Source organism: Uranotaenia lowii, chromosome 2 (genome assembly GCF_029784155.1).
Source record: "Uranotaenia lowii strain MFRU-FL chromosome 2, ASM2978415v1, whole genome shotgun sequence".
Taxonomy (NCBI): domain Eukaryota; kingdom Metazoa; phylum Arthropoda; class Insecta; order Diptera; family Culicidae; genus Uranotaenia; species Uranotaenia lowii.
Window position 1 is genome coordinate 35,622,053 of NC_073692.1, and position 26,338 is coordinate 35,648,390.

The following is a 26,338-nucleotide window of genomic DNA, read 5'->3' on the forward strand; positions in this document are numbered from 1 at the left end:
ACTTTTTTCAATCTGTGAGAAATTGACACGTTATTTTTCAAAAATCGCTTGAAAATTAAAAAAAATGTGACATTCATGCTTCAAAGCAAAGCACTTCATAACTAACACTTATAATTGCATTTGAAAGCTCAATTCATACAAAACAACAGATGAAATGTCATAAACGGTTATTGAGGGCATAGCATGTTCGGGGTAACAATAATCTTCAATAAATTTCCACATTCCAATATTTAAACTATAACAAAATATAAATTCCGATTAAAAAGGGTAAAAGATCAGGTTAGCACAAGGTACCTTAAAAAATTGTTATGTTTTTGACCTAAAAATAACACAAATTTAAAATAAAACATTCTTTATTACTAAAATTGAAACAAAAATGTTAAATCACAACTATGTTGTCATCTAACCTAGAAGTTCAGACTCATTTTAGTGAAGTTTTATGATTTTTTTGGCAAATCGTTTGTAAAATTAAGAGTTTGTCCATCACCAAAAAAACTGTCTAGAAATTCATTATTTATAGCGCCTCATATCGATTTCCATAGATTTTTTCTTGATGAAGTCATTTTCGAAATATGATGGATTTAAATAGTGGTGTACAACGCGCCATTTCCTTTTTGTTTCTATAAATTTCTCAATTAAAAAGATTGTTATGATGAAAAGCGAAAAGCGACGATCATTTTTTAAAATGTGATTTATTGTTTTTGGTGGCTTGTTGGTTTGAATTGGTTCTCTATAAATTTTATAGAATCAGCAATTTTTTTTATTAATTCAAAGACATTAAAAGATAAATAACATAACATCAAAAATAACAAACAGAAAGGTAGCGAGAAAAAAAATTAAACCTGAGTAATATGGTTTCGTATGGCTGTGACGAATTATCTATGTAACATTTCCTACGTAAAATTTTTAGAAACCCTCCCTACCCCCCTAGTAAGAGATCGTAAGCAAATGAGAAATCCCCCCAACCCCCCTATGTGCTTACGTAATTAGTGAACGGCCTCTATTGATTATATGCCCTTTTGTGATGTTTGTTCTCATTTCATAGTCATGAAATGGCGGACATTTCTCAAAAAAGGCTATTTAAGGAACTTTTTGGAACCTTAAGTCCATATATGGCTATTCGATACCCAAATTGTAACTTTTATACTGAATGGATGCGATTGACATGTCACTAAAAAGGCTATTTGGAGAAGTCCTTGGAACTTTAAGTCCATGGATGGCTATTTGAGACCCCATTTGTAACTTTTTTTACTGAGTGATGCGATTTACGTGTCACAGAAAGGGTCTCTCATCGAATCGAAAACAAACGGAGAGGTGAAACAAAAAGTTGAACAAATTTATTTCTAACTATAAGTTATTTTGATTCTTTTCGGAGTTTCAGCTATGGTTAAAGGTTCTCCATGGGCTGTTGAATGTCACTTAGAAGGATTTGCCGGACGGAGAATGGAATCAATAATTATTTCGTGACGGTGTGTATATATAATTGTGGATTTTATCTGGTGAGTGTTTTTCTTTTTTTTAATTTTCTTAGCTCTTGAACAATGCACAATTAAAAGGTTGTGAAAAGCGGTTTTAATAAGTAATTTAACTAAAATTTGAGAATACTTCTCGACAAGAAGATTTTTTTTGCCAGGAATTTACCACATACGACAAGAAGACTGTTTTAATAGTGCTAAAATGATAGAAAGTCTGAAAGGCACAGACTAGGTCAGGGCTCACGAAGATTTTTTTTTTATTTCAATTATTATTGTCGAAGAAGTATGTTTGATTGAAATGATATCTAAATTAAGTTAAAATGCAATCTTATATCGGTAATTTTAGTGCTGTTTATTTTTCATGACACTTTTCATCCCTAAGACACTTGTGTTGTTGGTTGTAACTGTAAAATATATCTGGAAATATAGATTAATTAATCACGTCGTGTGAACGATTGTTTACTATTTTGTATGACAGGTTCTAAAGTCGTGCTTCTAAAACATAATTTATGTTTTTATTTGGACTGAGTCTAGTTAGATACACATAAGCTCATTGCGGGATACGGGGGAGAAACAGTATTTTTGTAGTAAGCCTAAGAGGGTTATTATGATCGTGTGCAAAAACGGAGGCTGAATTTGAGTATACACTTTATTTCGATTAGTCAGGTTTAACAGAAATAAAAGGTAGGAAAAATTGGTAAGAAATGCTGACAGCTCGGATTTGTGTGGTTCACTGGTGTAATGTAAGCTCATTTTGAACATTTTTTAAATAACGAATTTCAATGTTTTTGCATTTTCAATTCAAGTGGTAGTTCCATTCAAGGAAATTTACAAAAACTTATTTAAAAACGTCATCAACCGATAGCTGATATCCACTTTACCAAACTGTTCGCTTAACCATCAAATAAGACTAGAAATAAAAACGAAGTTAAATTATACAAATGGAACAAAACTACAAGTACCAAAACATTACAAAATTGTCAACGCAGCATTCCTGTTTTACAAGGCTAATAAGCCAGAGCCAGAGACCTACAATGGTTGGCAATCCACTCCGCTTGCAATAGTCTCTTTAGATTTACCCCAGATGCATTCCCTCTGAAATATATAATTACAATACAATGAAACACATCTTACCTGTTGGCAACTTATGGGATTCGAACCAAAAAGTTTTTCTTGCCGATACCGGGAATCGGACCCAGTACGCCTGGGTTACCAGACTCGCGCCAGCCTATCCACTAGACCACAACAGCGCTCATTCAGAAAAGGCACTGAATTGTATGTAAAAAAATCCCCTCGAACATGAATCGAACTCGAGTCTACTGATTACCTCTCCGACACCTTACCAATAGGCCAAATCGACAGATGAAACAAGTCAAGCTGTAGCTCTATTATTCAGTTGACTTCATCAAGTTGAATTCGCTGCTAGATTATACGGCAGAAAACGCTCATCTTGCCTTGATTGATAGTGCTCTGTTCGCCCCAGGTCAACAAATTAACGTAAAAACGCGTTTTAAAATTGATTAAAGTAAAAAATCAAAATTTTATGATGGTGAAAATTGAGAAACAATGTGTAAATCATGTTGCAGTGCATACATTTCGGGTCAAGATGATTTAAAGGTCATAAAAGCTTATTTGGTGATGCCAAAAAAATTATAATATTTTCGTCACTTGAGAGTATTGTAAAGATGAAAAGGATATTTCTTTTCTGGTGAAAAATTAATACTATAGGTAGTACGAAACAAGTCCTCATGAAAATTTGTTTAAGACAATACGTACTTATGTAGAAAAAAGGAGTGCTTAACAAAGGGTGATACGATCAAAATTTGGTCAAGGGAAAACGCGTGTAAATCGGTGAAATCGTTTATTTAAAAATCAAATTAAATTTCTTTTTCAAGTTAAGTTAGTATAAAATTCAGGAAAAATATTCAGTTAGGCTTCCGCTTTTGCAAATCTGAATTGCCGGGTGTAACACTTTTCGGATCAATGACGAGACCTCTTGTACGTCTTAACTAATAATCCACCTTTGAACCCTCGTTCCACTTTATTTATACCAGAAGACCCTCGAGTAACCTAAGCGAAGATCGGGTACCCAACCACGGTGGATGTATTGGTCGCATGCAGACTGAGAAGGTGACCGCACGCGTCTGTTCCCCAGGTCAGGGGCGGCGTGCAACAACAACTGAGCGTCTGTTCTCCAGGTCAGGGGCGGCTCAAACAGCGTCTGTCTTGCTACAAGCGGCTGAATTTATGAAATGCGTCCCCCGCCAGCTAAGTCCAAGATGGCAGCCCCATCGCGGGATAGGGACTTTAGGCTAACAACCTACTGCTCCCGATTCATAAACTTGTTACGGAATCCGAAAGAAATGACCGATCTGGAACTTTGGCGACGACTTTTAACATGAAAACACGGACACGAATTGGAACTTGGAATGTTTTAACCATTGCTCAACAAGGCAAGCTGGCTCAACTTGCTAGAGAAGCTAGCCGCCTCAAGCTTGAAATTCTGGGACTGAGCGAAGTCTGTTGGCCTAACACTGGAGAACACAAGACACAGTCTGGGCAAGTCCTGCTTTACTCTGGCATACGAGGAAAACATGCTACTCGGGAACGAGGAGTTGGTTTCCTGTTAAGCCCGCAGGCCTACGCGGCCCTCATTAGATGGGAACCGATAAACGAAAGAATAATCGTAGCCAGATTTAGAACACGGGTTAGAAACCTTACAATGGTCCAGTGTTATGCGCCAACTGACGTTGCCGATTTGCAGGAGAAAGAGCAGTTTTACAGTCAACTGAACAGCGTGGTAGAGAGAATTTAGATTTAGATTTAGAACACGGGTTAGAAACCTTACAATGGTCCAGTGTTATGCGCCAACTGACGTTGCCGATTTGCAGGAGAAAGAGCAGTTTTACAGTCAACTGAACAGCGTGGTAGAGAGAATTCCGAAGGGTGACATTCAAATCCATTTGGGCGACTTCAACGCTAAGATTGGCTCCGACAATCAATACCTTGAGCGCATCATGGGGCGCCATGGCCTAGGACAGATGAGCGAAAACGGAGAGCTGTTTGTAGAATTTTGTGGCAACAACAATATGGTGATCGGTGTATCGCTCTTCCCCCATCGACCAGCACATAAGGTCACTTGGGTATCCCGAGATGGCCGAACAGAAAATCAAATTGACCACATCTGCATCAGCCGAAAATGGAGAAGGAGCCTTCTTGATGTCCGCAACAAGCGAAGCGCAGACATTGCATCTGACCATCACCTCGTCTTTGGCGAGATACGGCTGAGAGTTGCGCGTGTCCAGCGGCGCGAGGAGAAAGTCGGGTGTCGATACGACGTCCGCCGGTTGGAGAATCCAGAGGTGAAAAGGGCATAAGGTACACCGGGGTAAGTGGGGACGCGGGGTAAGTGGGGACGGTGGTTATTTAAACAATACTGTCAACTATTTTTTCAAACTTATAACGCAGAATGTTAAATTTACTTGTAATCTATCCAATAACTGTAAAAAAGATACGGTTCCGACAATAACGGATGTTTACGGTGACTTTTCGTTAATTTTCTATTTTCAACTACGATGTGGAGTTGACGTGCATCTTTTTCAACCGCAAATTTCTCGTAAACTAGCTACCTCTTGACGAAAACTCAACATTGAAACAATCCTTACATTAGAAACAACCAGTTAGGAAAACAAACGGCGATTAAAAATTAAGAAAAAAGAGTTTATTTTGTAAAATCTAAAACGTTGTCTCATAATCCTACCTGGGGTAAGTGGGGACGGCTTTATACATACTTGATGTTTAGATATTTTTTCAATTTTTTTTCCTTCATTCAATACATTTTAGCATTATTTAGCATTCGCACCATGAAAAGTTGGGAAAAGTACTAGTGTTTTCTGGAATAAGCATATATTTTCGATAAAATCGAATCTCGTGTGTTGCAACATAAATTACACACAATTATCACTACCATGAACTTTTTTCAAAATTTTGGACGGTTCGAGCAAAAAAGTAACGTACTCAACCAAGAAAATACAAATTTTTGGAAAACTTCTTGAAAGATCAAACGGAAAATCTACCGTCCCCACTTACCCCATAATACGGGGTAAGTGAAGACACTAGCAGTCCATAACAATTCACGTGATAACTTTTTTCGCTTTTCGTCTATCAAGCTCATCTCTTCAGCATTTGTAAACAACATGTTCTGCATCACATTGAATGCAATTTTATCAAAATTGATCCACTGCTGATTTTTTTATGATTTTTTGAAGTTGAACTATACGAAAATCCGTCCCCACTTACCCCGGTGTACCTTATGTTAAAAAGCTAGAATCCCGAGCCTCGGAGCTGCCGACAGGCGGAACAGTCGAAGAACAGTGGTGTGGAATCAAGAATGCCTTTATCACGACGAGCCATGGTACTCTCGGTAAAGTTTGTGGAAGACGAAGTGAATGGATGTCGGATGAAACTTGGGAGGATGGTCGATGATCGGAGAAAGGCGAAAGTCGGAATTGAGCAGGCATGTACCGGGTCAGCCAAAGCAGCCGCTCACTTGTAGACGAGACAAGAGAGCCTGGACAAACTCCCTAGCCGAAGAGGGGGAAAGAGCCGCCGCCAATGGAGATATCCGATTACTTTATGACATTTCTCGCCGCCTCAGTGGTGCAAGCACTAATGCAAGAATGCCGCTGAAAGACCGAGCAGGTCAGTTATTGACCGATCGAACAGATCAGCTCAAACGATGGACTGAGCACTTCGAACAACTCTTCCGAGTCACGAATAGCGATGGCCAACAGAACCCGCAGCTTGAAGCGCCAACAGTAAGTCGCATAAATGGCGTCAACTCGGAAGCGCCCTCGCTGGCTGAAATAGAAGCGGCAATCAAAAACATGAAATCCAACAAAGCACCTGGGATCGATTGCATCCCTGCTGAAATGCTGAAAGCCGACCCTGCCCTGTCAGCAAAAATGTTGCACCGTCTTTTCGCTGACATCTGGGATACTGCAACATTCCCGGCCGACTGGATGCAGGGTATCCTCGTAAAGGTCCCGTAGAAAAGAGACCTGACAGAGTGCGGTAACTGGCGAGGCATAACGTTGATCTGTACAACCCTGAAAGTACTTATAAGTGTCGACTAGCTCAGGCGGCTACTTTGTCAGGGTCGGCTTCCACTAGCTAGCAGAGAAACAACAAAAGGGGCGGACTGGGATAAAGATACGGCAGCAGAATTCTCTCTGGTAATATGGGCTCTCGGACCTGATTTAGAAAAGTTATATTTTCATTTTAAACGTTTATTGGACAGACATTACAACAATAGGAAAGGGAACCGGTGCGGCCGTTGATGTCCTGGTCCTGGAGTGCAGCATGGTGCCCTGGAGGCGGGCCCGCAGCTGGAGATGAATGGTTGGCTTGATGGTTGATTGTAGACGGTGGGGAGAGAGAGGTCTTGAGACGACGAGAATGAGATTTGGCGACGGACGGACGGACGGCTTAAGATGGAGAGGTTAGGGTATTGACTGCTTGAGGAGGGGCTAAATGACGGGCGGAGCCACGCACCTGATTATTGATAGTCAATCTGTTACCTGTGCTCCTGCAAGGCCACGTGTCGGGTCCGTTCTTGGTCGTCCCAAGCCTGGTATCTCCACAGATGTTGCTGGATGTTGCCGGCTTCCTGGGACAGCCTAACCCCGTGCTGGTCAGAGGCCCGTGTGTCTTCAGAACGAACCTTGAGGGCCTGAAGAGTTCCCAGGCAGGGTTTTCCGGGCCACGTGGTCGCTGCTTGGAAAGGCGCGCTAGGTGTCGGCAAAAGCGCTACCCCCCCTTGGTTCCTGGGCACCAGCGAAATGAAGAACCCGGCAAAGCTGGAACGGAACGGGTCGGATTAATGGCGGCTAGACCCCCGGCTTCGAACAGATCGGTTTCTGTCTGGTCTTTCCCACTGGCCACGTGGACACGACTTCGGCGATGCGCTCGGTAAACGGAAGAGCGCTTTCCCTTTCGGATGTTGTTTGACGTTTCCTCGAACCACGGACAGGCAAGGAATCCGGTAGGGGAAAAGTCCGGAACAGCAGATGGTAGAATTTTGATGGTTGTTGGCTTTGGGTGTAACTACACTATAGATAGAGCACGTGAGCACACTTTTTCTTCCTTTGGGGGAGCTACGGAAAACACGTCTCCCCTGCTTGAGAGTTCCGGACTGAATGCCCGCTTTACTGCCAAGCCGTCGTCGTTGCGCTTTGTTTCGTTCTACTCCCCACTTTTTCGCTCGATTTTCGCCTGAGTTTCCGGCTGTCAACAAATTTTCGGCGATAGAGTTGGGAGCTATTGGCTGTCGAGTTCGAATGGTAGGAGTGAATGTAGGGTGACAAAAGACACTGAAAATAATCTAGCTAACAAATATTTATATAAACAAAAGGAGCCAACAAATAAGAAAACGGCTACAATACTAATTTATATTTACTTTAAGTTATATTTAGTTTAAGTTATTGTGCATATTACTAGGAAGTGTTCTGAAAACCATTGTTACTGTTTGACGGTAACATACTCTGCAAAGTGATCCTGAACAGGATCCAGGAGAAAATCGACGCTACACTCCGACGGCAACAAGCTGGATTCCGATCCGGACGATCATGTGTGGACCACATCACAACGCTACGAATAATACTGGAACAAATCAACGAAATCCAGGACTCTTTTCTGCTGGTGTTCGTTGATTTCGAAAAAGCATTCGACCGACTTAACCATGAAAACATCTGGGCGGCCCTAAGGCGACGAGGGGTCCCAGAGAAACTAGTCCATCTCATCGAAGCACAGTATGAGGCATTTTCGTGCAAGGTCTTGCACGACGGTGTCTTGTCCGAACCAATCCCGGTAACTGCTGGAGTGAGACAAGGATGTATTCTACCACCGCTACTTTTTCTAATCGTAATGGATGAGATTCTGATTGGATCGATTGACTGTGCACCGAACCGAGGATTGCCGTGGAATCCTTCAACAATGGAGCAACTGAACGACCTTGACCTGGCTGACGATATTGTTTTGCTCGCCCAAACACAGCCAGATATGCAGAGCAAATTCGACGACCTCACCGAAAGTTCCAAGGCAGCAGGTCTCAAAGTCAATGTCGGAAAGACCAAGTCGATGGAGATCAACACAGGAAATCCCTCCAGTTTCATGGTAGCTGGGCAACAAGTTGAGAAAGTGGAGTGCTTCCAGTATCTTGGTAGCCAGATAACGCCTGATGGTGGTACCAGGAAAGACATCGAAACCCGGATCAGAAAGGCCCGATTTGCGTTTACGAGTCTCCGAAACATCTGGTGGTCACGCCAGATCTCTCTACGAACAAAAATCCGAATCTTCAACTCAAACGTCAAATCCGTATTGCTGTACGGGTGCGAAACTTGGTGCACATATGCGGTAACGACGCGAAAACTGCAAGTATTTGTAAACCGCTGCCTGCGGAACATCATCCGCGCTTGGTGGCCTGGCAACTGGATCTCGAATGAGGAATTACATCGCCGGTGTCATCAAAGGGCGCTAGAAATCGAGATGCGGGAACGTAAGTGGAGATGGATTGGGCAAACGCTGCGAAAAGATGAAAACGAGATTTGCAGAGAGGCGCTAGATTGGAATCCAGTAGGTCATCGAAGAAGAGTCAGGCTCAGAAACTCGTGGCGGCGAAGCCTGGCCGCTGAAATCCGAACTGTCGACGAGAACCTTGGCTGGCAGCAAGTGAATATCACTCGGCGCCGGATCCTTTAGTAGGTAGGTAGGTCCATTAATGAGAAAAACATGATTATTTAAAAACCACCGCTTGATGAGTCCAAAGTAGGGCAATTAACCCTATCTCACTTTTTTCAAAAAATTATGATAAAAGGGGCCGTTCACATACCACGTGGACAACTTAGGGGGGGGAGGGGGGTATGGAAATGTCCACGCTTGTCCACGGAGAGGGGGGTAGGGGTTTGGGTCATGTCCACGTGGACATACTTACTTTCAAAATATTTTCTAAAGGTGAATAAATATTAAGATGTTTAAATCAAAATCTTAAAATGGCATACCTTTCCACGATAAATAGCTATTTGAAAGCAAGTAATAAATAAGATAATTGAGAAATTTAAAAATTTTAATAATTTTTATAACTGGAAATTCTTATTCGGTTTTACATAATCAGCCATTTCTATAACAAAAAGGCAAAAAGTGGTGTTTTCTAATTGTCAAATTATAGGTATTTATTTAAACTAAAAACTTTTTGAAATGTGTCCACGTGGACATCTGGGGAGGGGGGTAGGGGTAAGCCAAATGTCCACGCTTGTCCACGGAGGGGGAGGAGGGGGTCAAAAAACTCATTTTTCTGTCCACGTGGTATCTGAACGGCCCCAAAACAAGAAAATGGAATCAAGTCTCCTCATTCTCCCCAAATTTAAGATACATTTGGGGAGAATCAGAAAACTTTGTTCAATTTTCTAGTTTTTATCATATTCTTGGGAAAATGCACTCATTATAAATATTTTTTTATCAAATCTCTCTGTTCTTTTCGATGCATTTAGTCGTTTTCTAACAAATATTCAGTTTACAATTTTGAACTTATAAATTTCTTAGTGCAGTGCTTATTTTTTTTAGTTCGAGAAAACATTTACAGGGAGGCTTCCATAGGGAATTTCGTGAGCCAACGAATGAAATCAGAACAGTACACATTGTACAACAGAACTCATCAAGTTTTTCCCGGTGAATGACACCCGTATCAGCTCGGTCAAATCTCTAGCAGTAATTTGCGAGAAACGTAATAAACGTAGAATGTATCTCGGTTTACGTGTAGTATGGTTCAGAGCTCGATTTGGCTTATAGCAGCGCCGGCAGGTTGGTGGAAAAAAAAACAAAACAGACCTACACGAGATGGTGAATGTTTGCCTTTCTGTTTATTAGGGATTGAACCGGCAACAACAACCGGCCGCGGCGATCCGATAGGAATAGGAAAAACGGAACCGGCAGAGCGTAACGGACACAGAGCCATAGGCATCTTGGTCTTGGTCGTGATGGCTCCCAGGAATGGGGAAATTGCGCTGGAATCACCAGCTGGTGCAAGAATAAAAAAGGGCGTATCTGTTGAAAGGACCGGAACTCTTTCAACAATAAGTATTACAGCCTAGCAAGAACTTTTTTTTGTTGTTGTTGAGTTGAATTCCGATTTTCTCAGTTGAATGGAACACTACGATATCTTTTTGTCTTCTAGCGTTGGAAGTAAACAATTGATGAAGTCCGCCTTAAAAAGTTCAAATTCCACTTCACGGGGGCGGAAATGAAGGAACCTTAAGTCTCGGTGAAAGAAACAAGTTTTTTCCGTTCACTGTAGGGAGGGAATACAACCCTTCGAAATTTGTAGCTGGCAGCGAGAATATTTCGCTACTAAGCGTGAAATGAGCGCCAACGACCAACAAACGCCATTATCTTTAGAGAGCAAAATTTAAATAAAGCCGATGAAAAAAAAGAACCAGCCATCAACAGAGACCAACTGTATCAACCTGTCGTGGTGCTCGTTGGCGTGTTTAATTTATTTGCATGCACTCTTTTTCGTTTCCTGTGCAGAATTAATATTCACACCAGTCTACAAGAAAGAAAAGCCGACATTGGAAGCCATTTCTGTAATCGGGCGTCTCTAGTCGAGGAAAATACCTTTCTATCGGGTGCGAATGACCTTGAATCGACAAGTAGAAAGTTTTTGCACTCTTCCTGACAACCGGAAGAACTTTTACCCGATTTGTATTTAAAAATTTGAAAACCGACTTAGATTCCAGATTCAGCTGTGGATTTTTTTGCAACTGATAAGATATCAACTAGAATTACAAATCATCCGAATCTTTTTTCTCATATTAAGTGTCAAGCGTTGTCAGTTGCCGCGTGGCTGTCAACCGTGGAACGCACGTTCCATGACAGCCCACTATCTCCATCTGACAATAATAAGTGACGACTGGCTATGCTATCTTATCGATTATTAATGGCCACTCGAGATATTCGAGATTCCCTGGAATGTTGAACTAGTTACTCATCAAGGTTGGAAACAGCGGCAGCCGTTCAAGGGAAAACAAACGATTTAAAGAAAAATAATTTTAAAATTATCTATATGTTTATAAAATTTTGAAAACTCAATAGGTTGATTTGCCAATTGTTATATTCTGCTACATCTTGCCGAATTGCTTCTCAATACTCAATAATGACAAATTTCTGGTTGGTATCGTTGCTCCTTAACTTATAGTCTCATCACTTACGTAACGCCCAGCATACCTTTCCCCTTCCCTGTGTTAGAATTCGTAACAATTAGGTTCAATACCACCCATCACTAAGAGCGTTACGAAATTTATAGACGCCCTCTTAGGCAAACAAGAATAGCGACTTGGTAGGCTCTGTGACCGATCGAAGCTGACACGTTTTTTTTCTGACATCGAAAAATTGAAGAATTGTAAATTGGTTGATAAGTTTGGGGGAGGATCCAAAACAGCTAGCGAGGTATTCTACTCTACACTCAAAGTTTTAAATTCAGAACCAAATTATGATCACAGAGTAAGGTTAATCAAGAGTAACGATATTGACTAAACACTAATGCCAAAACCTCAAAAATACATCTGAAGTCACAAAATTCTACAACATTTTTTAAAAATTTCTCACTTGTTCATCGAAATACATGTCTGAAAATTAAAATTTTGAATTAAATTAAAGAAATGGGTTCTGGGAGATTCCATAATTTCCGTCACTAAAATTGTATTCCTTTTTTCGCATTTCGGATCTTGTTTCCAGTTCAGGATTCTTGATTTTAAGTTCGAATAATGAAAAGCTGCTTTGAACCCTGGTTCAAATTTGGATTTGCAATTCATATAAAATTCAAATAATGTTTTTCGAGATCATATGCATTTTCAATATTTTAGTAACAGTTTTTCGAATACGGAAAAAAAAAATTTTGATTTATATTCAAATTCGAAGTTCATAAACTTAATTCTTACTCAAAATTCAAAAACTTAAAGCTTCAAAATGGCTATCCAAATTTGAAAAGTCAGATTCAGATTTTTGTAAAATCATATTTTAATTCTGATTCACACAGATTAAAAATATTTAATTGAAATCGTGAATTAAGATTAAACCGACACTACAGAATTGAAATAATAGATAAATGAATGAGGTCTCTAAAACTTGGCTCATAAAATTACGATGTGGAATAAGATTCGGAAATCTTTTTTTTTTTTGTAGGCATTTCAGAAATCGTATGGAAATTCGGATACAGATTCAAAGCGCAACTTTTGAATTCAGGTTCAGAATTAAAATTAAGAATGCAGATTCAAAATTAGCTTAGCTTAGCTTAGCTTGATTGACTACTCACATCCACCTTAAAGTATGGAACCCAAAAATGCCTAATTTTTATTTAATTGTATTTAGCTTGTTATATTGACATTTAACAATTCTTTTTATTGAAATATCATCAAGGCATTTCGAACTCCATAGTCGCAGGCGTGGCTCAGTAGAATGAATTCCACATCGCCAATGGTTGCTACTCCGTGATTGACCGAGGCCATCAATTTTGATCAGAGGTCAAAAGAATGGTGTCTGGGATTGACAACACATTCACAATGTCCAAAACTGATGCTCTCTCTTTTAACATCAATAACGGCGCCGGCCACGTCCTAGTAGTCAATGGATAGGTATGAAAAAAGAGAAAGGGATGAAAGAAAAAAAAATTGTGCATTAGGACCGAGGTTACCTCTGCATCCTAGCAAATAATTTTGTTTGGGAGATTGGGTAAAAGGATTTGATCTGGAGACACTTTTGACTGTGTTGTGATCTTAAAGAATATATTCCTGTCCTCCTTTGTGTAGAACGCACGAACTCTTTTTTATATTTTATCAATTAAAACTTATTAACTGATGATTTTCTTTTTAACTAAAGATTTGTTTAATCGAATCTTTAAAATATTAGAACTCATTGCTATTATTTGCAATATTTTGAAAAATGAAATTTTTCAACCTTTTTTAACAAAAATATTGTTATTTTTTAGTTAACAGATGATCCTGTCCATAATCCCTGGATAATATCATGATTTGCTCAATTCTTTTCTTTTTTCAAATAGCCTCCGATGTTATGCAGGAAAAAGCAGAAATAATGACTTCTTTATAGATTCAATTTGAAATATTTAATAAAATAATGCCAAGTGAAAAAACGTGATTGAAATAAAACAGCTTTTGAACAAAAAAAACTATTCAACATTCAATAAAAAATCAATTATCAAAACATACCTGACAGCTCAACTAAAATTCGATTAGTCAAGAAAATAGAGATAAAATGAATACATCTATTACTTAAATTTCAAAACTGAAGTTGTAATATAAAATGATTAAAACGTTAAAAATCTTTTGAAATCAGTTAAAACTTTTTAAGTTTAGCCTTAAAAATTCACTTAATCAGCTTCCAAAGCATCAAACTACATATAAAAAACTCATTGGATTATTTTCTGCCAAGTTTATGGGAAATCGAACATTGCATTTTTAATACTAAAAGACTATTTTTTAGACATTTTTATCGATTTTGAAAATTGTTTAAAAAGGAAACCAAAATCATGTTTACGAGGAAACCATTTTGAGATAAACGAAACAAATATGTGTATGAAGAAATCTCATATGGAGTAAAAATTTAGAACGGGCTCACCAAAGCAATTTTGACCTCCAAGGATCCAGGGCATAGGAATAGCTTCCACTGTCGTTGAAACCATAACTAACGATACTTGCAACTATGGAGGGGCCCGATGTTTGATACTTGACCATTTCTTCCAGGTGTCGACCATTCTTGGCTCAGATGGATCAGGTGATATTGGGGAGTCTACCGGGTGCGCTTCTTCAGAAGATTCAAATCTGAATGGTGAATTTGTCTTCGGGTTGACCAGTTCCCTAAATTCTTCAATACTCGATCATTTCTTTTAAAAACTTCACAAATTTTCAATTTTTTTTAATTTCAATTCTCACTGTCAGAAAAAAAGCGTCCGCTTTGTTCAAAATTAAGAATGCAGATTCAAAATTCAGAAAAAGGTTTACTTTGTCAATGAATTTTTCAATCCACATAAATTATTGAGGAATTCGAGAGATCATGAAGTTAACACATTGCGGACCAAATATGAGATATCTCGTTTTTTCGCTTGCCAACAGTGTACTACTCTTCGCAGTATAACTTGAATGGACTGAGTTTGAGTGTTAAACTTTATTTGACAAAATTGAACACGACATTTGCCGTATCTTAAAAATGCTAAATTTGTAAAATTTAGTCCAGCGGTTTCTAAGATATAGAATGCCGAATTTCGGTGTTTCCATCATAGATGTCTTCGCGGTCCTTAATGTGTTAAGATTGCTTGTCAGAGTTCAATTTCCAGATTTCAATTTTTAACACAAAATTAGTTTGTAAACACAATTCAATTGAAAATCCCAATTAAAAGGTAGAATTTGAGTTCTTCGTAAGTTTCATCTGAAAACCCCAAATTTTATTTTAAAAAATCAACCACATGATTGTCATTATGGAACAGATTCTTAATGAAAAATATTTACTGTTAAAGAAACACCTTCACCAAAAAATCAATATTTTCCATATTTTCAAAATTATTTATTCTTCCAGAGTATTGTTTAACAATATTAACACATTAAGGACACCAAAGTAAGGAATTTCAAGTATCAGCAATCAGTTTTTTAAAAGCTAAGTTTCATACCAAAATCATTAATTTAGCTCAAGTTTGCATTAAAAAAATGAATCTGAAAATCTGATGAGTTTATCTCTTACTTTATTTTGAAAATTTGATTCATTTTCATCAAAGGTTAAAATCTTTGAATTTTCAAAGTTGTTTGGAATATTGGAATTGTTTGATTTGAGTATAGTATAAGTTTTTTTAAGAAAAGAAAGAGTTATACTAGAAAGAAAGAAAGCTTGTTTTATGTCCAAATCAAATAAGTTTTTGAAAAAGGGTGTGAAGCGTATAAATTAACGCAAATTTTAATAATGATCGAGAAACTAACACTAATTTTGCGTTATTCCTACTCAGTGAGCATTTTAGATTGCCCGGTTATTTATTTTATTCTCAACAAAGACCGAAAAATCTTCAAATTTAAAATTATTTTAAATATTTTTTTTCTTTCTTCCATTTTTCAAATTTTTGAAAATTTTCTTTCAAAAACTGATAATTTCTGCATTTTTTTTTTAAATTTTGACAAATCTAAGAAAAAGTTAATCTATACCTGGTAAAAGCCATTTTTTTAAACAAGAAGAAAATACTTCCACATTAAAACTTGTTTCGCTGGAAACTCCTGAAATATTTTCTTTATAAAAAAAATAAGTGAAAGATATATTATTTATTGAAGAGTAGGGAGATAAGGGCATAATGGCCACCTTAAGGAAGTCGCTTATTTAACCATAGAAAACCGCTATAATATGTGACTTACCTCATTGTTTCGTGATCAGACACTAAAATAGTCTATTTTCTAACTGGATTCTACTTGAAAAAGTTGATGAAAACGTTTGAAAATGTATTTTAAAAATTTTAGCCGAAAGCTGAAAATCAGTCACTGTAGGGGCATAATGAGAAACCCCACTGGGGCAGTATAGGCAACATTAATCGGGGCACGATGAGCGTTTTCTGCCGTGGAATCTAGCAGCGAATTTCACGCGATGGAGTCAACTGAATAATAGAGCTACAGCTCGACTTGTTTGATGTCGGTTTGTTGGTTTGATGTCGGAGAGGTAATCAGTAGGCTTGAGTTTGATTCCTGTTCGAGGGGATTTTTTTTTTCTTTTACCATTCATGAGTGATGCATTTTACACTAAACGGTGAGGCGTAGCTCCATCAAACAAAGCAATACTAAAATAATGTATGACTTTTTGTAGAATACAAACGATTCACACACACTCATACATTATGTTTTTGATGCTTTACATCACCCGCCAAGATGCTACTAGTCATAAAATGTAACAATCAAAATAATGGATTATGAATGGTAAATGAAAAAAAAATCCTCGATCAGGAATAGAACTCGAGCCTCCTGATGACCTCTCCGACATCTAACCAATAGGCCAAATCATCAGATGAAACAAGTCAAGTTGACTTCATCGAGTGAAATTCGCTGCTAGATTGCACGGCAGAAAACGCTCATCGTGCCCTGATTAATTGTGCTCTGTTCGTCCAGAGTCAACAAATTAAAGTAAAACGCGTTTTAAAATAGATTTAAGTGAAAAATCTAAAAATTAATGATGGTGAAAATTGCGGAATAATGTGTATATTATGTTGCAGTGCGTACAGGTCTAATATGAGCTAAATTTGACTGTGCTTGTTTTATAAAAAAAAATTTTTGGGAGTTTGAAAAGAGATTAAAACACAGCTGACTATTGTAAAACTTTGTGAAAATTGATTCACCTTAAAAAATGCGCAACAAATTTTGCAAGACTTACTCTAAAGGGCGAACAGGAAATTATAGCGACACATTGAACAGGGCATAACTTTTTTACCATTGGGTACAAATCAACCAAATTTTGCACACTTTCTCATTGATGTGTATTGTTTACATGCTGTTTAACTCGAAGTCGTGTTTTTCGATTCAACAAAAATGGAGGTGAACCAACATGAGTCGAGAGAACAAATTCTTTCAAAACACCTAGAATTTTCTGACCTGTCGCACGGCCAGTTGGGAAAAATGTTGAACATTCACCATTCAACCGTCTCCAGAGTGTTGAAGCGGTTCCAGGAGCGGTTAACGTTGAACCAAAGGGCAAAGAAGCGGAGGAAAAGGTGAAGCGAATGATTAAAGCAAATGCCAACGTCTCAAGTCGTGATTTGGCTAAAAAGATCGGCATGTCGCAGGGTTACATCCATCCGAAATTTGTTGTTCGTTGTTCGTTGCTTATGTTTTTTTGTAGTCACGGGCTCGCAAGGCCAGCAGCTAACCCCACTATCTCGCAGGAGGACCGTCGTGATGTTGCTGTTTTGGGTCCCGAACACCACCAGGACGCTGTTGCACTCCGCACGCCGCCCCTGACATGGAGAACAGACGCGTACGAAGCCCCCTATCTCAGTCTGCATGCGACCAAAGCATCCACCGGAGTTGGGTACCCGATCTCCGCTAAGGTTGCTCGCACCCCAGCTAGCACCACGGGGAGGTAGAGAATCAATATTGAGACAAAATTTGGTTTTAACTGCAAGATAGTGCTGCCATCTACGACTTGAAACTGGAAAAAAGTGTGGTTTACTAAACAAAATCAAAGATTTTGATTTCCAACCTATTTTTTCTGATCAAAAATTAATTCCGAATGTTCGTTTCATCATTTCACGTCATTTTAATGAAGAAAGTTAGTAATTTGATAAAAAATTACAGCTCAAATATTTAACTCCTTAAGGCTAGAGGAGCATCTCTTAAAACCCCATTTTAAAACCTTCGAAATCCTTTGGAATTCTGGAAAACTCCTTAAAATGCAGTTATCTATTCAAATAATTCGTAGAAGCATTATTATTCACTTCTACACAGTATTTTTTTTTAAAATAATCTTGTTTTTTGATGAAAAACTTAAGATGCTATTCTTATTTCGCACCGATTGGTTTTAGATGGGGTATTTTGTTGATAAAACAATTTTAATTCCGATTTTCATTTTCTTTTCCTAGAACTTAAAGCAGTATGATTAAAGTAAAATTTAAATTTTAATTTTCCTCTAGAGGCTCCCTGAGCCGGGGGGCCAGGGCAATTGCCCCCCCCCCCCTCTCCATGTGACCTTGGATATTAATGTGGCAGAAATTCAACCTACCAGATCGAAAAGCACAGTTTTTAACAATTCGGGGAATCGTGATATTACTTACATTGGCAGGAGCATTATCAACATTAAAAGACATCAAATTGTAAATATTTTATCCTGAGAGCTATTAACTTTTTCAATCCCCAATTTACCAGGAAGTGTATTTTACAATGAACAATTTTTTCTACTTTGAATACTCTTGATTAAGTGGGTCTACAATTTCCCTTAGCACTGACCAAATACTTTCGTTTTCTAACCGTGACAAAGAGATAAAAACTTGCTAATGCAAGTGTGGATGCTGTGTTGGCTGATAGCCGCCATTCGATCGATCTATAATACATGGATGGATCAGGTACGGGAAAAGGTTGATGCGATGCTCTGACAAAACCATTCGGCCGCTTTGTCGATTGATTGATCGATTACCTCTACTCATCATCAGTGGACTGGTGACTGATCGATCGTCATCGTTGATAGGCCGCCTAGACAATTAGACCTCCACCGTAAGATAAATCTTGCTAATGGATCCCACCGGAGGCTTCGTACGTCCGTAGGTCTGTGTGAACGCGGCCTCACCCGGGATGACATCGTTGAATGCCTGTTGGCTGCTTCATGGGAATGGATTGATGCTGGCTGACCGATTCACGTTTCAATCGGATGCGTCTGGCCTTCCTACTTTTACCTTCATATGGATGGGTCTGTGCGGGTACGACAGAGAGCTCTAAGAAGGTGACCTTTCCCAGTAGGTTGTTGCTCATTAAGTGGCGGCCTTTTTTCCCACTTCCGCTCAGCTGGAACCGGTCCCTTTTTACCTTTTCTGGCTATTTAGCGCGCAGATGGTCCAGGTCCAGGCGTAGTTAAGTGTTCACTTTGCATATTCCCGTGAACTTGCCGGCTGAGTCTGTTGCTTGATGGGTGTAATCGTAAAACGACTGAAACCCGATTGTTGTTTTTTAGATGCTCATTTTTTCCCCTACTTGTCCAACCTGGCTGTCCGCCCGCCCCCGTCGATTGGGTGTGTAATGCCTGTAATCTGAGTTTATATCGGACCGAAAGTGGGTCAACTTGCTGCTAGCTAGCTAGCTAACTTCCCGCTGATTCCCTTCCAGTTCAGCCGAGCAGGGAGATGCTGTGCCTTTTATTGTGCCTCTTGTTTTGATGTGCGTTTAATCTATGCCTCCATGCGCGCTATTGGTGGAGGGCATAAATACGTTTAATCGTACCTTCCGTACGCACCACCAGCAGCATCATCAGCGTCTTCTTGTACTCGCATTGAGCTAATAGGCGCTGAGAAAGTAGACACACATTAATTTCATTATCAACCCCAGCATCTCCCGTGCTGAGTTTTTTTTTACAGTTTCCCATCCGTTACTGGGGCTTTAAGCTAATTTATATACCGTAAATGGTTTGACTGCTGTGTACTATAAATACAGTCTTCATAACAAGCAATTACCTGTTTTTGAGTCATAGTTTTGAGGTTTGAGGTGGCAGCATTGCTAGCAGTTTTTGGAATTGGGTTGATTTTGAACCCTTTAATGCATACTGTTGTTTTAAAACAACACTAATCAAAATCCAAATATCTCGGAAACGCCTGAATATTTTTGAGTTAGGAATTCATAAAAAATATTTTTGAGATCGAAAGATATTAGCCCATGGTATTTTTATGACGATATTTAAATGTATGTGTAAAAAGGAAGAAATAATGCAGAAAAATGGCTGACAATATTAATTAGAGATAGACTTATAATCTTTAATCAAATATTATGGCGTGTCATTTTGTATGATTTTTGAGGCAACTTTACCGAAGACGTCACATACATAAAGCTTAGTTCTTTTAGAAATGGGACACCTTCTTTTGCTGATAGCTCGTTTACTAATCATCGGACATTCGAAATTTTGACAACATTTTGTTGCCTGTGAAAATTACTTACTGACCTATTTTTTTATTTTAAATACACGCTTCTTTGAGATATTTGCGATGCAAAGAAAAAAAAAGAAAAAAAAATGATTTGCACAGTTTCCATCAAAAACCATCATTATCAAATTGATAGCTGACAAAACCGATGATTATTTAAAGAATTACCGTGTGTGAGTGGTGGAAAAGTATTCAAACACTGTCAAATATGTCTGTTGAAACTCACTCGCGACGACGACCGACGGACGAACGACTGCTTACCGCGGCGATTATACGGTACTGACCACGTGGCGAATATAAACAACAACAGAGAGTCTCAAGTGAGAACGTCAATTCGCTATTGTTTCAACACTCAGAATCAAAACAACCCAAAATTGACTTTGCCAAGGCAGCAAAATCAAGTTCAGCTGTCTTTCTTAATTTTGGGGTGTTGTCAATGCACCAAAACCAAAGTTCGTAGCTGGAACTGACCACCCAAAAAAAAATTCCCTTTGTTTTCGGAAAGGTTGATTCTGTTCCCCAGCGAGGCAGTCGATCGTACCGAAAAAAATGGTGAGAAGATTTAAATGCAATGTTCTCGCGCGTTATTTTATTATAATTTGAAGTTTTTCAGGCGGTTTTGTATCGAAACTAACTTCGTCCAGCTTGGTATCCAGGAAAAAGTTAAGTAACTGAGAAACTTATCCAGCGAATTGATGGTAAAGCCAAAAAGATCGGTAAAATTAGATCACACTTTTCAATCTGCATCTTCTTCTACCAGGAACGCTGCACCGGCACCTGCAAACCCACGGTGTGGACTATTTGCAGATTTCGTTTCGATGGATGAACAATTTACTAATCCGAGAACTGCCACTGTATTGCACGATTCGGCTGTTGGACACTTACCTAGCCGAGTCGGATGGGTCGTCAGGAGCCTTTATTTTGAATGACCTGTGTTCCGGCGATGTAAAGGACGAAAGAAAAAACCATTAAAAAACCGGAAGAAGCGGATGGCGATCTGGGGCAAAAGTCGGATTTGCCATTCACAACTCACATGAAGACGGGAGCTCCAGTTAACACAACGTTGGACGGTCCCAAAATTGTGTTGACTGTTGCTGTTCTTCAACGGTGCCAATCTCCGGAAGATTTCCGTAGAACATGGAAGTAGCATTTTGGTATTTCTGGCCGTTATTTATTAATGTGCACCAGGAACGAATCAGATTCGGCTTACTTTATGCTTTCTATATTACTGCCGACATCAGTACCTTCAATAGTGTAAAGTTTTTTTCTAATAAAATTAATTTTATTTAATAAAAAAAACTAATTCTCATTTCTCTAATATTTTTAATCCCTTTTGAAAAGAGTCACCAAATAAAAATATCCCAAAAAAAATCCCTGCCGAATGACAAGACCCCAAAATTAAGTTGCGAGAATGACATTCATTCTCAAGTTTGGGAAAAACCCCCCCAAACTTATTTTCGTCGGGAGCCAGTTTCATTCGATTTTGCGGCATTACAACTTTATTTTGGGTTGTAGTGGCTAAGAGTGAACAATCGATGAAGAGTGAATTCGTAGTGTTCACTGGAAGTGTTGCCAGTTGAACATTACGGAAACCAATAGAGAAGTGTTGCCAATATGGCAGATAATCAATTTATCAATATCAATCACTATTGTAACCTGACCTTTTAACATCACTTGACTTGAATAAAGATGATTACGATATCAGTTTCCCGATACAAACTTGAGTTCTTTATTTCGATGTTACAACAGGTTATGGGCCCAGTGGTTAACTGGCTTTAACTGTTTAGTAGTTTTCATTTTCCAGTCTTCTTCTCAAACCGTTTATTGATGTTAGAAGTCTTCAAGAAAATCTTTGTTTATTTCACAAAAAATTGTCATCGACGTACCTCCACCATTTTTCGGGAAATAAATCTTGACTTTCAAGAGTCTCTTCCAAAAAACCATGAACAGTTTACACTAGAATGGAGACAGAGGGTTTCCCATTGGTGCCCCCTTTGTTTATCTATAGAAAAAAATTTCCAAATTTGAAGAAAGTTTGTCCCATACACAAGTCCACCAATTTCTTGTAGTTTCTAACTTTGAGTTTCCAAGTGCTCCCATTGTGTTGTTGATGGAACCAATTTTCTAACAGATTAGAAGCTTCTTTAACGGGAACATTTGGAAACAAAGCTGAAACACCAAAAGAAACCATGACCTCGTCCTCTTCGATACCTCCCGACGCTTGAAGTTGGTTGACAAATTCAAGTGTGTTGATTACTGATCTTGTTTTAAAAGGTTTTGTCATCCTTTTAAACTCGTCCAATGACCACTTAGCCACTTTTTCGGTAGGTGCGTTTTGATTTTAGGAACGATCGGGGCAGACACTTTCATGGCGATTAGCGCAAACCCCAAGAAAGGCTCACAGCATCCAACGTTTTATCCACATCCTTGACCACACAAGATACACATTCATCAATCGAAAACGCTCACTGAAGAAGATAGTAAGTTGCTATCGAAATAACGGTATCTGAACTTTTCTTTTACCGTGGTTGAATTAAAGGGAATCTTTGGATTGCTTTGATTCAGGAGATATCCTACAAGTACTGCATTCAATCCAGATGAATTCAACCAGCTAAAAAATAATGAATATCAAAATTTCTCTTCTGATCGGGTTTAGTAAAAAGTGAGAAAAAAATTGATGAAAAAAAACCGTTCGTTTTTGGCACAGTTCCCAGTGGGAATTTCACGCGACGACATCAACGCCTCGTCAAGCGCTGATAGAAACGTTCTCATCAGCAGTACTCGACTAGATAAAAACAATGCTTCGGCATTCGACTCACGACGTCACGTGACCATGTTGTCGGCGGCTTGTTGAAAACTTAAATCATAGGAAATATTTAAAAACAAAATACAGTATAAGCGATGCCTGTTGAACAAGAGTCTCGATAAGGTTGAGAGAGGCACATATGGTTATCAACAACATTCTTATCTGATCACATCTCACAGCACTGGTTGGTTGGATGTTTGGAAGAGTGTCTGGAAGAAACCTACTGCAAAAAGCATTTCTACGGGGCCCTTCAACTACTAGATACATATATAGCTCTCGAGCACGACTTAATCGAGTACAACTTAGCGGCATTTTCAAGCGGTATATTCCTGTTTGCATGCTGCCGCGCGTTCTTTGCCGTACTTCCTTCGTGTACTTTTCCCTTCCATCAACACCGGTGAGATCGTTCCGTGTTTTGCTATTCACTCTGATTGGTTCGTTCGTGAGTCTTCTTCCTTCTTCTTGTGCTTGGTTTAATTCTTCATCCAGGTGGCTTAGTTTTCGCTCGGATCGCGTCGTCACGGTTCTTTGCTGTTATCTTCCATCTCGGGCCACTTCACATATACATGTATACAAACACATTCGGGTGACCTCCAGTGCCAAACTTGTCGATCCGGTCCAGCCAGCCAGGAACCGGAATAGTTATCTTGTTTCTCTTCGACTCTTCTCCAGAAATCCCTTTTTGGTTTTGCTTCTTCCATAGCGATTCCCAATCTCACTCACTACTCATTCAGTCGGATAGCGCTAGGCCAAACCATGATCGGAGACCCCTTGCCCATCACAGGTTTGTCCTCCTTCACCATTCGTCAAAAATGAAGAAAAAAGATACTGAAAAAACTACCGCCCATAGTCTGAATTCGACGTTGCAAAACGTGAATTTCTCTGGCTATTCGCCATCAACACATACACAATCAACAGCAATCCTCCGAGAAGAAGCGATAAAAAAGTGATCCCGAAAAATAAGGTCACTGCACTTTGGAACGAACAAAACAAAATTTAGCACACATATTTATTCACCTTGATCCTTCCTCCAGATTTTTGTTGTTGCAGCATCAGCCTCCAGGCGCAAGGTATCCACAAAACACAGGTAGTCGGGTTGAAAAATTCGTATCGCACCTTGTCACACCACACTTTGTGCTGCTTCGCGTTACGCTTATTCAACACCGGGGCACCAAACTTTTTTTTTCTTTGGGATGGTGCAATTTTCCTTGCCCGAAATTGATTTGAACACTTTCTACCGGAGAGCTAATTTTCCACCAATCGACTTCACGACGGAACTGCAACGAGAAAAATTCTCTTTTCTCAAAGCAAAAAAAAAGTTACAATCTGCGAGTGCCGCACAGCGATAGCTAGAGAGCTCGAGCGATAGAAGATGAAGCAGAAGAAGAACGTGCAATCACAACAATAAATCTTTGTTTTTTTTTTGGTGTTGTAATTTCTGCTGCCGCTATCCCAATATGAACGGACGACTCTGAAAGATAGTGGGGCAGCACAAAAAAAAAAGCGAACTCCACCGTTTTTTACCCAGCGAACGAATAGCACAAACAACGATACGACGAGGTGAATCTCGCGCGAGCACCAACTTGTAACTGAGTCTCCATTCGAACGAGGGTGTTTTTCTTTGACGGACCAGACTGAGACCAGCCAGACCAACCCAACGGGAGGCTCCCCCAACTTGAGAGAGTGAGAGAGATCCGCATTCATGAATGAAAACTGGAGAATGAACACCATCGTTCCTCGATGGAAATTTGTTGAAGAAGCGTGTTTTAGTTTCAGTAGGCTGGGGTCTGCAGTCTTCGCCAACCAAGCCAGCAGCCGGTGGGTCCGTCGGCGGGAGGAAAACTCTTCCGTCCGAGAGGGTGGAGAAATGAATACATTGGGTTGGGAATGGGAGAATTCTCACATTTTTCCTCTCTCTGGAAGAAAGCATTTTGCCCTGCTCGCGCTCTCCGCCTACTCCGGCTTACGTACTCGCACGTCCTGACTGACGTCAGCGAACGTGTTTGATGTTTCAAGTGACTGTGAACGTGCCCTCGATTTTCCCTTTGTTCTGAGGCAGGGGCGTAAGCGGTGTGTCAGACTGCAGATCATGAAGAACTGGGATTAAGAAAGCAAATTTTTTTTTTCATTTAACACATGCCCATCAAGATTTTGGCAAGATGTACTTCTGAATAATCAGGGGAAGCAAAATCGAAAGCTTTTTTTACTCTACCTTTTTATTGTTACTTAAAATATTTCATCGTTTTTGCCATTATTTAGATTTTTCGTCAATTTTAAGAATTTTTTTATTCTTCATAGTCAACTTTTAGTCCATATCTTAAACTTTTTTTTAGTTAAGAATGTTTGTCATTTTTAGCACAGAAATGCACCGTCCTAGCCGGTTTAGACTTTATTGACTGAGTAGATGTGGAGCACAAAATTAAAGAATAGAGAAAGCTCTGTAAGTGTCTTTGAATTAGTTTTCAGTACGCATATGAATTAAACTTATGAAATGCATTCCATGTATTCATTTTTCATGCTTTAAACAAAAAAATATTTTCATTTTTTTAGCAACAAAATAGACATTGATCTTTTATTTGTTTTTACACAATAATCCTATTGTTGTCATGATTCACCCCATTTTACGTTACATAAGATCCAAATACTGATGTATCAAAAATTTCTCATAGAATTTGGTAAGGTTTACCGTCAAACGGGTCATCATGCAACAACGGAATAAGATGCACATTTAGAAACCTATATTTTTTCAGTTTTGCATCCTTATAAAAAATTTGAAGAATCGAGCAATACATGTCCAAATTTTTTACGCCATGCTGTCGGGTATGTGCATAGAGATGTTTTTGACAATTTTTACGCACACTTGCTGAGCGTGTACAGATGAGACGGGACAATTAACCTCAAAAACTCACGGTACAAAAAATGAGCTGCCGGTCGACGTGTTATTGAAACAATCAGCATAGTATCACGAACACTATCAGCGGCAAATGCCACTATTGAAGATTTAGTGCATAAGTTGGCAAAACTGCCATGAATTCGTGCACCCATGGTGGATAACCTACATACCGTCAATTGGGGCAACATGCAACACTTTTCAACTTCAATGGCTTCTAAAAACTTAATGTCATGTCAATTCTGCCACACTTTTTCAAAATTTTCTCACTTGCTCATAGAAATTCAAGTCTGAATATTAAATTTTGATTTAAATAAAACCCATTTCGTAGGTTCCGATTCCATAATTTCCATTGTATTTCTATTTTCGTATTTCGGATTCTAAATCCAGTTCAGGATTCTGGGCTTTCGGTTCGAATAATCATAAGCAATTAGGAATAAAAGCTTCTTTGAAATCCTGGTTCA

The 26,338-nt window shown here is 39.1% G+C and overlaps 1 protein-coding gene across 4 annotated transcripts in view; it reads right to left on the bottom strand.

Moving 5' to 3' along the window:
• Nucleotides 1-26,338, bottom strand: part of LOC129746189 (protein phosphatase 1 regulatory subunit 14B) — a 184,318-nt gene that overhangs the window by 98,448 nt on the left and 59,532 nt on the right. The window contains exon 1 of one of the 4 annotated variants that reach the window (XM_055739737.1): nt 24,002-24,559. The exons of 2 other annotated variants lie outside the window; for them this stretch is intronic. The gene's annotated coding sequence lies outside the window, so the exon portion shown is untranslated. Of the gene's footprint in view, nt 1-24,001; nt 24,560-26,338 lie in introns of those variants that run through there. One more of the 4 variants, XM_055739735.1, reaches the window with a different exon arrangement.